We start from the raw sequence: 15,469 nt of genomic DNA, 5'->3' as shown, positions 1-15,469 counted from the left end.
TTTGCAAGATCTGAGATGACCATCTAACTCAACCATAATTAATGAATGTAAAAAGAACACATTTGAGAATAAAGGAAAGCATTATTAATAATTACGCTAGGGCGAAAGAGTGTGAACAAGGATGGTTTTAAGCAAAACAAACTAGAACTCAGTGTTAATACTTTATGAGCATGAGACTTAGTGGGAGGAGAGCCTTCTGAGCACCATGCCAATGTCTTCATGCTTGGTTGATTTTTCAGGTTTATATTTCTTCCATTACTACTCTTGATAGATTGCTTTTCTTTGAAGTATTTTTAAAATTTATTATGCATTTTTGTTCATCCTAGAGCAAAGTGTTCTGGAAAGCTGGCCTGCCCAAACCATCGTATGTGATTTTTATATCCCTTCAACCTCTTTCAATCTAGCACGGTCCCCATTTTGTCGCACACTGACTTGTTGAAGGCACTGGGCCCATTGTTCTTACGGTGACCCCTCCTCTGTTTTGTCTGGTATTCTTCAGCCTGTTCACCAATGTATCACATCAATATGAGGTTGGTTCTAATGGTTTTATTGAATCAAAGTAATATTTTTTTGCAAAAATGCCTCAGAGGTGAAGCTATGTTCTTGATATTGCAACACATCAGGGATCACTTAATATCTGCCTGTCACTCACTATTCAGATTCACAACTGGATTAAAGTGATGAGTGTCTGATCTTTTTATCGGACAGTGCTGGTTTCCCCCTTTTATATTGCAATTAATCCATATGTGCTACTTTTCCTATACAAATGTGTCATCCCATGTCAATCATACACCTAATGGATTTAACACAAATTGTAGTCCTTGCCTGAGTCAATAAATTCCTTAGGATTTTCAGGATACAACTCAGTAAAATAGGACTTTCCCTCATCAACTAGAGCTATTTGATTACTAGAAATACAGCTCCTACTGGAGAGGCAGGATGACTACGTAATGCATTCAAATTAGTTACTGGTGTTCAAAGTAAGAAGTTTGCTTTGTGGCTGCCCTAAAGGGTGACATATGAGTCTTTCTGGTTATCCATCCTCTGAGTATCATTAGGCAATTATGTCTTTTCATTGATTCAGTGTATTTCAATCCATTATATTTGGCATGACGTTTGACGCCCAGATTATCATCACTTTAGGAAGCAGACATTTCTTCCAGCAGGATCCTGTGTCCTTTTGCATGCCTCATACTTTTTAAAATATTGAAATAAAACTATAAATATTTATTAGTGTCTTAAATAAGTTCAAATAACAGGTATGATAACTAGTGCAATTTCAAAATAGTGATGAGCATAAATGATATCTCAGCATATATACAACATCTTTAATATATGATTATTTTTCTTTCTTTTGGTGGTAAAGTCAGAGGAATAACTAATACTAGTGAATTTATTGTCCACATTCATAAATCAAGGAAATGCTTAAATTTCAATTAGAGCTTTTTTGACAATAAAGACATTATTTCTCCATTCACGTATATATAGCCCTCAACTTATGAACATGTACTAGTGGGAAAAGCTTTGGCCTTGCAGTGAAAACAAATGGTTTGGCAATCTAGGGCTGCCTCAGTCTCTATCCCAGCTTCATTGAGATATAACGGACATACAGCATTGTATTCATTTAAGGAGTAAAACGTAATGATTTGATATATGTATATATTGCAAAATAATTACCACAATAAGTTTAGTTAACATCCATCAACTCACAGACACAATGTTTTTTCTTGTGATGAGAACTTTTAAGATTCACTCTCTTAGCAACTTTCAAGTGTACAATACTCTGTTGTTAACTAGTCACTCTGCTCTACGTTAGGTCCCCAGAACTTATTCATCTTATAACTGGAAGTTTGAACCTTTTGACCACCTTTACCCATTTTCCCCACCTGCACCCTCCACTCCGGGCAACCACCAATCTGTTCCCTGTTTCTGTAAGTCCAGTTTAGATTCTACATATGAATGAGATCATACAGTACTTATCTTTGTCTGACTTAGTTCACTTAGCATGATGCCTTCAAGATCTATCCATGTTGTTGCAAATGGCAGGACTTCCTCCTTTTTATGGCAGAATAATATTCCAAATATATATTGGAATATTATTATATGTAATATAACATAATATTATATATATGTATAACATAATATTATATATATGTATATACGTATACATATATATATGTATAAGATTATATGTAGTATAACATAATATTATATATATGTATAACATTATTATTATTATATATTATACTAATATATATACTTTATATATATTTATTTATATATATTATATATATTTATATTTATATATTTATATTTATAAATATATTTATATTTATTTATTTATTTATATTTATTATTTATGTAATATTATATATTATACTAATATATATACTTTATATATATATATATATTAGTAAAGAGCTGACTTCGAGGCCAACATCTGGGCATTAGGCTCACTGCCAATAGGATGCTATTGTTTCTAGAAATTTCAGTTGATAAAACTAAAAGAGTTAGATTTTTTTTTTTAAGGAAAAGATTTTTTTTGAAGTAAACTCTACCCCCAAAGTGGGGGTCTAACTCACCTGTCCCATGATCCCAAGATCAAGAGTCACATGCTCTACCAACTAAGCCAGCCAGGTACCCCTAAAAGAGTTATATTTTAAATGCCTATGGGGTTTTTGGATATTCTTTTGTAGCCACTTAAATTTGGATCTCTAGAGCCCTCCAAAAAGCCATATCATTCAATAAGAAAAGCAAATAAAAGTAGCCCCTAATTCATGCCTACAACATAATCAGAAGAGAGACTCAGATGTTATTAATCCATTGAAATGTGTTGAGATTTTCCCAGTATGTCATGATATTTTATAAATGTTCTGTCTATACTTGAAAATAATATTGTTAGGATGTGGTGTTCTACATGTGTATATTAGCTCTATCTTATTAAGTAGTACTTATTAACTTGATTGTTTATAATATCAATTACTGAGAAAGGGGGTTTTTAAATCTCTCACTTTAATTGTAGATTCATCAATTTCCATATTTCTGATTATTTTTATACACATATATCCCTATGGTGTATTATTAGATACAAGAATATGTTCGAAAACATATTTTGCTATGCAGTGATCCTTTGTACCTCAGCAATGCTTTTTCCCTCGAGATCTATTTTTTCTAACACTAATTGAGCTAAAAAAGCTTTCTTCGGCTTAGTATTCACTTGGAAATCTTTGTGTCTTCTTTTCCTTTCAATCTTTCTTTACCTTTTCATATCAAATACGCATCTCCTAATTTATACACAAATTTAATTCTATCTTGTTTGCTTTCGGTTCCCCCAAAGAGTATTGTTGTGTTTTATAAGTGAATGATTGCTTGTATTTGCCACGTATTTTATAAATATCATACTTTTTGTCCTTCCGGAATCTCAGACCTTCTGCCTGAAGCATGTCCTTTAGAATGCCCTTTCATGAGACCTTATTACAGCAAATTCTTCCCATTTTTGCTTGTCTAAAAATGTCTACAGTACATCTTCATTCTTAAATACCAACTTCACTACATACAGATATCTGTGTGATGGCTATTGTAGTTTCAACATTGCCTGTGACCTACTAAATGCCCTTCAGAAGGTCACTTTCCTCTCTGGGGCCCAGTTTGACTGTGTTTCATCTTCTTCACAAGAAGATGACAGTAATGTTGGTCATTACTGTCATACTGAAGCCTGGCATGAAAAAAAAAAATCCAACCAAGTAAATCTGAGGATCTAATTGGTCTTATTAAGCAATTCATGAATCAAGCAATCCCATCTAGCAAACAGAAGGGAGCTCTGAGGAGTTGTACAAAATGGAAGGCTTTTATAGGAAAGAATGTAGGGCAAGGAAGTTATTAGCAAAAGAAAAGAAAGGATTGTTGTAGGCTATCCCTTTCTGTGGGGAGTGGGGGAGAACTAGGGGTCTTATCATGCAGATTACCTCATCTTCCTTTGTGTTGGTGGTGTGTGTGTGTTTACGTGGAGGGGTGGGGGTGGTTTAGGGATGGAGAGGGCCTTGTGACAGATGACCTCACTGGTGCTGACAAAAAAATTCCTGACTGACTAGTTAAGACTACATTTCTGTGGCAGGCTGAAACTGCCATTATGTTAGTATGATAGTAATGGTGGCCATTCAAAAATAACCATTGAGCAATGGCCATTTCCAATAAGCAGAGAGTTGAGGAGGGGCTAGGAAAGAAGAGAAAGGAAAGGAGAGGGTGGGAGAATGGTTATGTTGACTCTGAATAGTGGAAGGCTGTGAGAAACTTCCCCCAAGGTGCTCTTCTGGAAATGCTTCAAGAGGCGCCTCCTCTGAACCTACCAGCCCTGTTTCTTCTTCTACCCAACCTCCAAATTCTTATGCTTGAACCAGTCAGTGCCTGTGAAGTTCCCACCCAAGTAATTTAGGAAATTATGGGGAAAAGCCACTAGACACTTTTCATTCTGAGGAGGTAACTGAATTCCATTCCAGTAGACCCAGATTCACCCCAGTTACATGGATCCACTTAGGATAAGGCCAATCAAGACCCAGGTTCAACCCAAGTGCAAACGAATCCTCGGTTCTGATCACTCACACCATCACTCAGACTAAGCCAAAGGTCAGACTCAATCCTAAATCCAACTTCCAACCCCACTCTACCCTGGGTCTACTCAGATTTAGCCTTAAGCTAACCACAACCTAACTGTACCACCAATAGCCCCAACATAGCCCATTACCCTGCCTAATTCCCACACGTAGGTTCATCTGGCCTTAAATTTCATCCTCTATCCAGACCATCCAAATCATTAACTTCCCTACTACAACTCTCCACCTAAGAGTAGTCCTGAACCATCTTCCCAATATCTCCCCCACTGTTCACCCCAATCCATCTGTCCATGTCCAGTGCAGTCCCTCAGAGATCCCTGTCTCTCCCCAACTTGGACTCAGTCTCTTTACCCTAGCCCTTCATCTAAGTGCATGGTGTATCAGTCTTGTATCAGTCAGAGCCCTATCACTTGTTTTTACGGAAGGAATTTAATACTGAAACATACCATGACTGTTAATATTAACTAATTTAATATTAACTTTAATATAAAGAATCACGAACGAGGCATTTAAGAACTGAAAAATTAGGACACAAAGCTATCACAGAGATAGGAACTTCGGGAATCAGCCACTATGGCTGGGGCAACAAGAAAAGAGATGGAAAGTATTAAAACTTAGGAACTTGGAGGAAGGGGCCCATCGAGCTGAAACCCAGACTTCTGAGCAAAGAGCTCTGCTCAGCTAGAGCTGCTTTCTCCGTGAGGCACAATGAAGCTGGCTCTGTAAATACTCGAATATTGCAGATTGGACCCAGCTACGGCTAAGGAAATGCACTGCCGATGCCAGAGTGAAGAAAGAGCAAGGCTGGGCAGTGCTGGTGGAGAGGACGGGAAACCCTTAGGAAGCAAACAGGATGTGGGCGCTTTCCTCCCCGAGCCTCGCAGTGTCCCTCTAGCACCCCCTATTGGCAGAGCCTAACGAAGCGACTGCAAAGAAAGACTGCGTTGTGCAGGGCGCTGGCCTGAGCGTTACAAAAAGGGCCACGGTCGGTTGGATTTGGAGCTGAGACAACAGGTAACAGCATAATAAGTGGCCCACGTATCAGTGCCAGCCTGGACTTAAGACCCCTGCCTGAGCCTCCTACCATTCGAGCACTGCAGCCCCAGTCTCTTAAATCTACCTTGGCAGAAAAGGGCCGGAAAGAGATACTGACAAGAAATGAACATGGGGGCAAATTCACCAAGATGCCTGAAACCAGTGTTAAAGAGAAAACCACAGGCCCCAAAATGGAATCTCTTCTGCTAAGCCACGTCACCAAACCAGGGCTCAACACCTAACCTAATGGCAGTTTCAGCCTCCCCCAGAAATGCAGTCTTAACTAGTCAGTCTGGAATTTTTTTTGTCAGCACCAATGAGGTCATCTGTCACAGGGCCCTCTCCATCCCTAACCCGCCACCCCTACCCCATTCAAAGTTTTATCTGCATGATAAAACCCCTTGTTCTCCCCCACTCCCCACAAAAAGGGATATAGCCTACAACAGTCCTCTCTTTTTTTTGCTAATAACTTCCTTGCCCTACACTCTTTCCTATAAAAACCTTCTGTTTTGTACAACTCCTCAGAGCTCCCTTCTATTTGCTAGATGGGATGTCATAAATTGCTTAATAAAACCAATTAGATCCTCAGATTTACTTGGCTGGGTTTTGTTTTTTTCATGCCAGGCTACAGTTGTTGGCTATCCTCATGTAAGATCGGTCTCCTAAAACAAGGCCAGGACCACAGCACCCCTGAGAGTCCTCCATTATCTGAGTTCTGTGGACCAGAGATCAGGATACGAAGCTCCGTGGCTGCAGGGTTCCAGAAGTGGGTGGCTAGTTCATGAAGGATGGAAAATTGTTTTTGCGGCAGGGCTGAGCTCTGACAATGTTAGCCAAAGCAGGGTAGTTTTTAGTCAGCCATGTAGACAGGGACCGAACTTGCCTGAAGTTGACCTAGCGGACTGACAACATTTAACACATGTCCCGGCTAGACAGAGTGAGTTAGTGGATACTGGCCAGCACCCGTAACAAAAGTGGGCCTTCCCTCCTAGTAAGACAAACGGGCAAATTCCAACCACTGGCCCTTGTGTGCGAGACACATTGGATTTGTTTTTTTAAGAAAAGGAAACTTTAAAATAATTAACTATCCGTGTCCTCTTGGCTCCCATGGGCACGAAGAAGGCGGAGAGGTGGGAATAAAAACAGAGGGAACAAAGGAAACAAGGGAAAGAGGAAACTGAGGTCAATCAGTATTTATCAAGCAACTAGTTTGTGTCAGGCTCTGTTCTAAACAACAATTGGTGCAATAGTTACAGATAGAGATAAGGAAATGGAAGTTCAAACCCGGTTGTTAACTTTCCCAAGGACATCAGCGGCTGAGAACCGGGAGGAGAACGAAGAATTATCTGAAGTCTTAAACAAAGTCCATTTTCCTTTTTTTTTTTAATTTTTTTTTTTAACGTTTATTTATTTTTGAGACAGAGAGAGACAGAGCATGAATGGGGGAGGGTCAGAGAGAGAGGGAGACACAGAATCCGAAACAGGCTCCAGGCTCTGAGCTGGCAGCCCAGAGCCCGACGCGGGGCTCGAACTCACGGACCGTGAGATCATGACCTGAGCCGAAGCCGGACGCTTAACTGACTGAGCCACCCAGGCGCCCCAACAAAGTCCATTTTCTTTACAGACACTGGGTGGCATGGAAGCCAGTAGAAGAGATATTTATCAAATGATATTGTTGAATCGATATTTTCTTAACAGCCACTATTAATTTAAACATAGCCAGTTTGGGGTTTAGATGAGAAACCTGGGGGGTTGTTTTCCTCATTTGTTTTATCTCATGAGAGGAGTTGGAAGATCCAGTGATCCCCTGGGGCGTTTTATCTGTAAGGGAAGATAAAATATGACAAATATAATAAATAGGACCACCAATTGGAATCACAGACCTCACGGAAGTTACAGCTAATTTCTTAGGGCATAACGATAAAGCCTGGGTGGTTTACAAAACTGCTTTGTTAGCATTAATCTTCATCAGAATGGTTTTATCAAATTGGATCTTGTCTCCTTCCCTAGCAGACTGCATGGGAGGAGGGAACATTTTCTTCTTATCTTGTTGAAATTTATTTCACCAACAGTGAGTAGGAGTTAGAGTTTGAGGACAGGTGCTGGAATCTCAATGAGTAATAAGAGGGGGAAGGAGAAGCCAGTTCAAAACTTCCAGACAGACGAAGCGAGTTTTTAACAAATAAGATATGGAGCATGTAATGTTTTACACATAAAATTCTCCTCTTTATTGCCATTAAGTGACACTTCAGATTTGAGGTTTCAGAAGATGCCTTAGCCCCTTTTTCCAGGAGATCTTTTTCTAGAATGCACTACCCCTTTTTTTTCTTTTTTCTTTTCTCTTGTCTTTGTTTGTTTGTTTGTTTGTTTGTTTCTTCCTAGTAAATTCTACCCCAAACATGGGGCTGGAACTCACAACCCTAAGATCAAGAGTCGCATGCTGTCCTGACTGAGCTAGCCAGGCACCTCTGGAATGCACCACCCTTTAATATTGTCCACGTGAGAACATTTCCTGTGTGTGAGTTAGGGCTGCAAATTGTGCAACATTCCATAATTATCACTGCTAAATATAAATGGTTTCTTCCCGCACCATTATTATACTGTACTTAAAAAAATGTTTAAATTAAACTTAATTATTTTAATAGGCTCTTTGCCCAATGTGGGGCTTGAATTCACAACCCTTAGATCAAGAGTCATGTGCTCAATGGACTGAGACAGCCAGGGGCCCTTATATGTACATTTTAAAGTCAAGAAAACACAAGCTGAAGGATTTTTTTAATTCCTTTTTTTTCATATCCAAATACTCAGAAACCTTCTTTTTAAAAAAAAATGCTTATTTATTTTTGAGAGACAGAGAGAGACAGAATGTGAGAGGGTGAGGGACAGAGAGAGAGGGAGACACAGAATCTGAAGCAGGTTCCAGGCTCAAAGCTGTCAGCACAGAGCCCCACGCGGGGCTCGAACCCACAAACCGTGAGATCATGACCTGAGTTGAAGTCAGACACTTAACCAACTGAGCCACCCAGACGCCCCAGAAACCTTCTATATATATATACTTTTCTTCTACCAGACCTCCTCCCTCAGGGCCCCTTCACACTTCTTTCTCCTTAACTTTCCCTTTTATTCACTCAAACCTTTCTGAAACTTCTTAATTGTCCCTTAATCAGATGATAACGTCACTTTTATATATGAATTTTTACAAGAGATCAGTTAATGTCAAGCCTGCATCCTCCTTCCAAGTCACCCATTTTAGTTAAGGATTTATAAACTGGGACTTCAAAGCCAGCCACCTTTCATCTGCAAGACTGATACTTCCTTGGTCCAGCCAACAAACTATTATTTAATAAATCATTGCATGCATTTGAAAAGAAAATAGAGTCTAATCTTTGAGAATCAATTTCTGCTCTTAGGCTCCTTCCAGTTCTTGGACAGCATAGGTCTTTTTTTTTTTAAGTTTATGATTTTTGAGGGGGGACACAGAGAGAGGGGAACAGAGGATCCCAAGTGTGCTCCCCACTGACAGCAGAAAGCCCAGTGCAGAGCTCAAACTCATACAGCGAGATCGTGACTTAGGCTGAATTTGGGTGCTAACAGACTGAGCCTCCCAGGTGTCCCAGGACAGCAGAGGTCCTGACTACCCACAGTTTTTTCAGAGTGTCCATTAGACTTATACCTGGTCAACATCCAGAGGTGTCCAGAAAGGCCTCCAACTATAGAATATCTCTCACTGTGGTGCCCCAGCTAGAATCGCCATCGGGACTTTACTCCCCTAGTTGCCAGGAGAGCTGGCTGCTGACAGCCCACAGCTGAGCCTCTCTGGACTTGCCCTCTACTTGAAGAAGCTGCCATACCAAAGCAACGTTATATGTCAATTATACCAGAGAGAGGGGGGGAAGAGAGAGAGAGAGAGAGAGAGAGAGAGAGAGAGAGAGAGAGAACTGTTCTAATAAAGAGATTTGGTCCAGTTTAAAAAAAAAAAAATTATCTGCACCACTCTTCATGTGTTTGAAAATCTCTTTAAATATTTACAGAAAGCCTTCAAATGTAGATATGAACTATTTTCTTTGCCTGAACCCCGTAAACGTAAAACCACTTTTATAATACCGTTAAGCAATTTGGAAAGACTCTAAATAGAACATACTAATCAAGCCTAGCTAGAGCTAAAATGTCCTTTCTCTGTGTGCATCAGGCCATAGACTACATAAGCAAGGTGAAAGAGTACATTTTTGGTGCAAATAAGCCGTTACCTATGAACACCAAAGCTGGTCTGCATATAAAAAATGCCCATCAGTCTCTGAAGGTCTAAATTTGAGTCCCAGTTTTGGACAAGGGCAATATCTTGAGCAGCATCATAGGAAGTTGGTCAGTTGAACATAGAAGCATAGGTGCATGGAAGGGCGTGTGCCGTGTAGCAAGTTGCTTTTTGAACTGGGAGGGTCTTCTGAGTACCAGGTGGTGCTACAACCAAGGGGATAGCCAAGGAATCCAAGAGCCCTCAAGATAAACCTGTAATTTGAAAAGGAAAGAAAAAGCAAATCATAGCTGCGTGAGATCAGGAAAAGACCTGCCTGTGTGAATAACTCGAGCCACGATAGTTCGTAATGACCACTGTAGATGTTAAAACAAGGATCATTAGAAATTTTAGCTACTCCAGAAGCTAGGGGACCCTTATTTTTACAGTTATCGAAGTCATAAAATACCCTAAATGCATAATGAGAGTCAGCGCTCTTTTGGGATATGCGAAAACATATTTGATGAAGGGAGAAAGGTCTGCCGCCTGCCTGTACGAAATGCATAGAAAACCAAAAATATTGGCTAATTCATTTTGAGAACAGACTACCTACTTTGAGTGCAACTTTCTTATCTCTGATCTACCAGTCTTTCTCCTCTACTTAACTCCAATTTCTTTGTGCACTAGTTTCAATATATCTTGATACGTACTTATGGGTATATAAACAGTATGTGTTTAAGTAAACAATGATTAAATGGCAATGTAAGCTTTAATGTTGAAAACATAAAATATCTTTTTAAAATTTATTTATTTATTTTTAAAATTTGTTTTAAGTTTACTTATTTTTGAGAGACAGGGACAGAGCGTGAGCAAGTGAGGGGCAGAGAAAGAGGGAGACACAGAATCCAAAACAGGCTCCAGGCTCTGAGCTGTCAGTACAGAGCCCGACACGGGGCTCGAACTCAGGAACGGCAAGGTCATGACCTGAGCTGAAGTCAGATGCTTAACCGACTGAGCCACACAGGCGCCCCTAGTGTTTATTTATTTTTGAGAAAGAGAGACACAGCGTGAGTGAGGGAGGGGCAGAGTGAGAGGGAGACACAGAATCTGAACTGGCTCCAGGCTCCGAGCAGGCTGATGGCTCAGAGCCGGATGTGGGGCTCAAACTCATGAACCACCAGATCATGACCTGAGCTGAAGTCGGACACTTAAGCTACTGAGCCACCCAGGCACCCTGAAAACAAAATAGCTTATCAAGCATATTTTAATACAATATGTATAATACTTGGAATGGCAGAACAACTTAACTTAGGCAGGTAGAAGAAAAAAATAATTTATATCAATAGGAATACATAAGGTTTAAAAATTAAAACTATGTGGTAACTATAGACTTCATTTTCTGTCCCTCTAAAGTTTCATTTTTTAGAGTTATCAAGATGAACAAAGATTTCTATTCTATTGGCCATAATGTTAAATTGTTCTAAAGATCCTAGTTCAATGATGTCGTTCAGGAAATATATGTAAGTTCACTTGAAAGGACAATGAAGTCATAGTTTATAGTAACAACTTGACAGAGAAACAAAGACATAAGTGGTGAAACTGTCACTCCACATAAATGAAACATATCTGAAATTTACAAGGAACACAGCATAAATGTTCTATGTTTAAGTATCAATTATTTAATTGAAGACCTAGGTTTACAGTTCATCTCCTTAAATATTATTATAATTAATAAAAACTGAGCTACAAAGAATAAGGAATTTAGGTATTTAACTATTTTATAAAATAATAAATAAACTAAAAGCCTTGGATTAAAAAACAATTTAATGTTTGTGTTTTTATTTCCTGAGGCAAATTCAGAAACAGTATATTTAACCCAGAATTATTTAACCCAAACTTCAAAAGCAAAAATAAAAATGTTTCCCTTGTTTGGGAGAACTAGTGAGAACAGAGAACTGTAAAAATCTCTCTCTCAACCAAGTAATGTGAAAAACTTCACAGAATTTTTCATAATGTCTTTTTATGGTCACTCATTATTAACCTAAAGTCAATTTGCATATCTTTTGTTCTTGATATTATACCGAGTAGGAACACTCAGATCATTAAACTAACATTAGATTTTCTCTTTTTTCACCCCAAATCATTATTTATTGGAAGTATTTATATTAGAATACAAGAACACTATTTAAATAATGTTTAAGAACTCTGTGATTTTGCAGGGTCTTTATACATTTTTATTTATATATTTTTTTAAATTTTATTCCTGAAAGAGCATAATATTTTTTTTTATTTTTTTTATTTTTTAATATATGAAATTTACTGTCAAATTGGTTTCCATACAACACCCAGTGCTCATCCCAAAAGGTGCCCTCCTCAATACCCATCACCCACCCTGCCCTCCCTCCCACCCTGCCCTCCCTCCCACCCCCCATCAACCCTCAGTTTGTTCTCAGTTTTTAACAGTCTCTTATGCTTTGGAAAGAGCATAATATTCTTTTTGGACCAAAAGAGTTTACAATTTAGTACCTTAATTTTTTTCATTTGCAAAGAACCTTTTCAAGTAAAAAAACCCCTCATGAGATTAAGTCCTCTGAAGACAGGACAGACTTCTTTAACTTCTTTAACATATTCTGCACGTTACAAAGTTTAATTGATGGTTCAGCCCTCAAGTGCTTGGCTCTTTCTCCTAGGCTGAAGATTTTTTCTTGAAATTCTGGAAGATTTAAGGCATTAAGAATTTGGGGGTGATTTTTAATCCCCCCCCCCGGGGCATTAATAAAACCTTTACACCCTTTCCAATAACCTCCGTACATAGCCTCCGCCTCACCTGTTCCATGTAGTGATACCTTTTCAAGGAAACTTTTTTTTCTCAGTCATATCATTCTACAACATTCAAAGATGCGTGGCCTCTGCAACCATACGGTATTTGGTGGCATCACAGAGCGTCGTAAAGACAGACAGAGACTCTGGGATCACAGAACCCTCTTGGATCTTCCACTCCCGGCCTCTCAGTGCACATGGTCTCACCCTTAAGAAAAAGTCTCGCAAACTACAGAAGACACTACAGATTCTTGGTCAAGCTGGACTTTTGTGGAGCAACCCTTATTTTTCAAGGAAAAGAAGAAAACTAAGTCTCTCTTCAGAAAACACGCTTACCGAGTGGCTTTGAGCCTCCTGTGAGTCAAAGCTTGCCCACCAGGGGGCAGCAGTTCCCTGATACTGACGACAAGGAATGTTCCAAATTCAGGTTTTTGTTTCTGGGATCACCGGTACTCCAGTCCTTGTTCACAAGCAGTAGAGAAGCATTGTCACAAAATAAGTAAGCCTATTTGCCTGGAAGCAGATAAAATTCTACACTAATCAACACTCAAAATCCATTGCAGGAGGACAGAAACAAGGTTTCCTCCTCTGAGATCATTGCTGATGGCTTCTCAAATAAATCCCATGAATATACCTATATATACCTATATCCCATGAATATACCTATATTCCATGAACATACATGGGGCAAAAGCCATAAGTCCACAATTGGCAACAAATACAACGTCTGTTTTTTTTAATTTCCCAATGCCTATATGTTCTTGGGGAAATGGTTGTTTAGAAGTGTTTTTAAGACTCAAGCAGAAATAAATCTTTACCTTTCCTTTGGCAGCTCATAGTCTCAGCTTCGAATTCTCTGCTGGGGTTAGCCAATCTATCACCTGGCATTGTTATTAATTCAAATGATTAAAGTCTCTCAAAATTTTGTTGAAATAAGAAACAGCAAATCATTTTATTTCCTCTATTCATGTAGAAAATAAGGAAATGCCAGTAATCTCTTTCCTCTCTAACAAAGAAAAATCCCGTAGCATCTATGTCATTAATAAAACAGAGTTGTCATTTTAGGGATTATGAAGGAAGCTTTCAAAAATTAATGAGGTCGCCTGGGTGGCGCAGTTGGTTAAGCGTCCGACTTCAGCCAGGTCACGATCTCGCGGTCCGTGAGTTCGAGCCCCGCGTCAGGCTCTGGGCTGATGGCTCGGAGCCTGGAGCCTGTTTCCGATTCTGTGTCTCCCTCTCTCTCTGCCCCTCCCCCGTTCATGCTCTGTCTCTCTCTGTCCCAAAAATAAATAAAAAACGTTGAAAAAAAAAATTAATGAGGTCAAAACAGAAGGACACAGGAATCCGCGGGAAGGGTACCCACTGGCCAAAGTTGTGACAATTTGAACATCAGAGAAGGATATAGAGGCTTCGTGTGCTAATCAAGTTGAAATAAGTCCACTAGAACCTGTTTCCACTGATTAAAACTTACAACTCTGGACAAAATGCAAGAAGCAGCTACCTGAGGAAAGAGTTAAAAATAGGCCGATTGGAGATGGGAATTAAAATCTAAGGGATGACACACGAGGGTGATTTGCTCAAGGATTTTTTCTTCTTTTATCTCTCAGCTTTGACCTAAAGGGAGCCTCAGTGCAGAATTGGACAGCAGGTGCCAGAAGCAAAACCTTTGGGGGAAGCTAACTTCCTGATCAGAGAAGCAGGAAGAAAATGGGTCCCCTGTGAACCAAAGAATGTGTGTGTATGGATCGGAGATCTCCACGGTTTTGTCTTTTTCCCTCCCTGCCCAGCTCCAAGGACAGGCCCAGTTGTGGACCTACAGGGCATCCATGGTAACAAAGGTGCAAAATTCTGATTTTAAAAACTCAACTTTCTGTGCAAACAAACAAAAGACATGGAAAGGGATATTTTATGGTCCAATATGTATAAAAGAGATCTCCATTATATTTTCCCCTCACTGTTTTGCCCCCAAGGTGATCTAAGTGGCATATAACTGTGTGCCGGGAGCCGATCCATCCAGCCTTCCTGATGGCACAGCCCAGGTGGTTGGCAGAAGGGCAACGCACAGCGACCCTCCGAATGGGAAGCTACTGATATCCCTCCTGTGACTCATCATGGCCATCCCCAAGGTCCAACTGGCATTGATGACTCAAAATAAACCCATGGGGGCAAACTTGGGGGTATTTTCTGGGGATGACCCCCAGTACAAAAAAGAAACATTATATCCAGCCGGTGCCACCCCCGCCTGCCTGTCCCCTACCTAAAGGAAGGATAGCCCCATATATTTCCCAGCCAAGGAGGCGGACAAATGGGTTCGAAGTCCCCACTCCGGCAACAAAGGAATGTATCCATGGATACAAGTTACTCCAACCCCTAGGCCCACTTGGCCCCCAGGAGGCATTCCGGATGATAATTGGACCTGGTGGGTTAAGGTACAGAATGGTTCATTAGCTCCTAGGTATACATTGTCTCTCTGGGAGCGCATAAGGCGTGGGTTCCCAGGGCCCGCTTGGCTCCCTCCCGGCACCCCAGACCAAAGCGAATACTTTTGTTCCTTGTACCGCAAATGGTTCAAAGGAACAATTAAGAAGTCATGTCCCCGTAAACGTTCCACTTGAGGTGTTGAGAGCTAGATGACCTTTCATGAAAATAGCAAAGCAAATGCTTTATAAGCTATAAGTAAACGTAGGTACATAATGGAAGTAGTATGAAGAAATTAATCAATAAGCAAAAGGCAGGAGGGAAGGTGACAAAGAAATAACCATGAGGTTCCTTA

General features: G+C 39.9%; 1 long non-coding RNA gene across 1 annotated transcript in view; it reads left to right on the top strand.

The window, feature by feature from the left end:
• The window catches only part of LOC122236981, a 47,202-nt gene extending 32,722 nt beyond the window's left edge, over positions 1–14,480 (top strand). The window contains exon 4 of the long non-coding RNA XR_006215175.1: positions 14,304–14,480. This is a non-coding gene — a long non-coding RNA (uncharacterized LOC122236981). The remainder of the gene's footprint in view (positions 1–14,303) is intronic.
• The last annotated feature ends 989 nt before the right edge of the window (positions 14,481–15,469 follow it).

This window comes from Panthera tigris, chromosome A3, assembly GCF_018350195.1.
Source record: "Panthera tigris isolate Pti1 chromosome A3, P.tigris_Pti1_mat1.1, whole genome shotgun sequence".
NCBI classification, from domain to species: domain Eukaryota; kingdom Metazoa; phylum Chordata; class Mammalia; order Carnivora; family Felidae; genus Panthera; species Panthera tigris.
The sequence above is the reverse complement of the archived record's forward strand: the minus strand, read 5'-3'. Positions and strand labels throughout refer to the sequence as shown.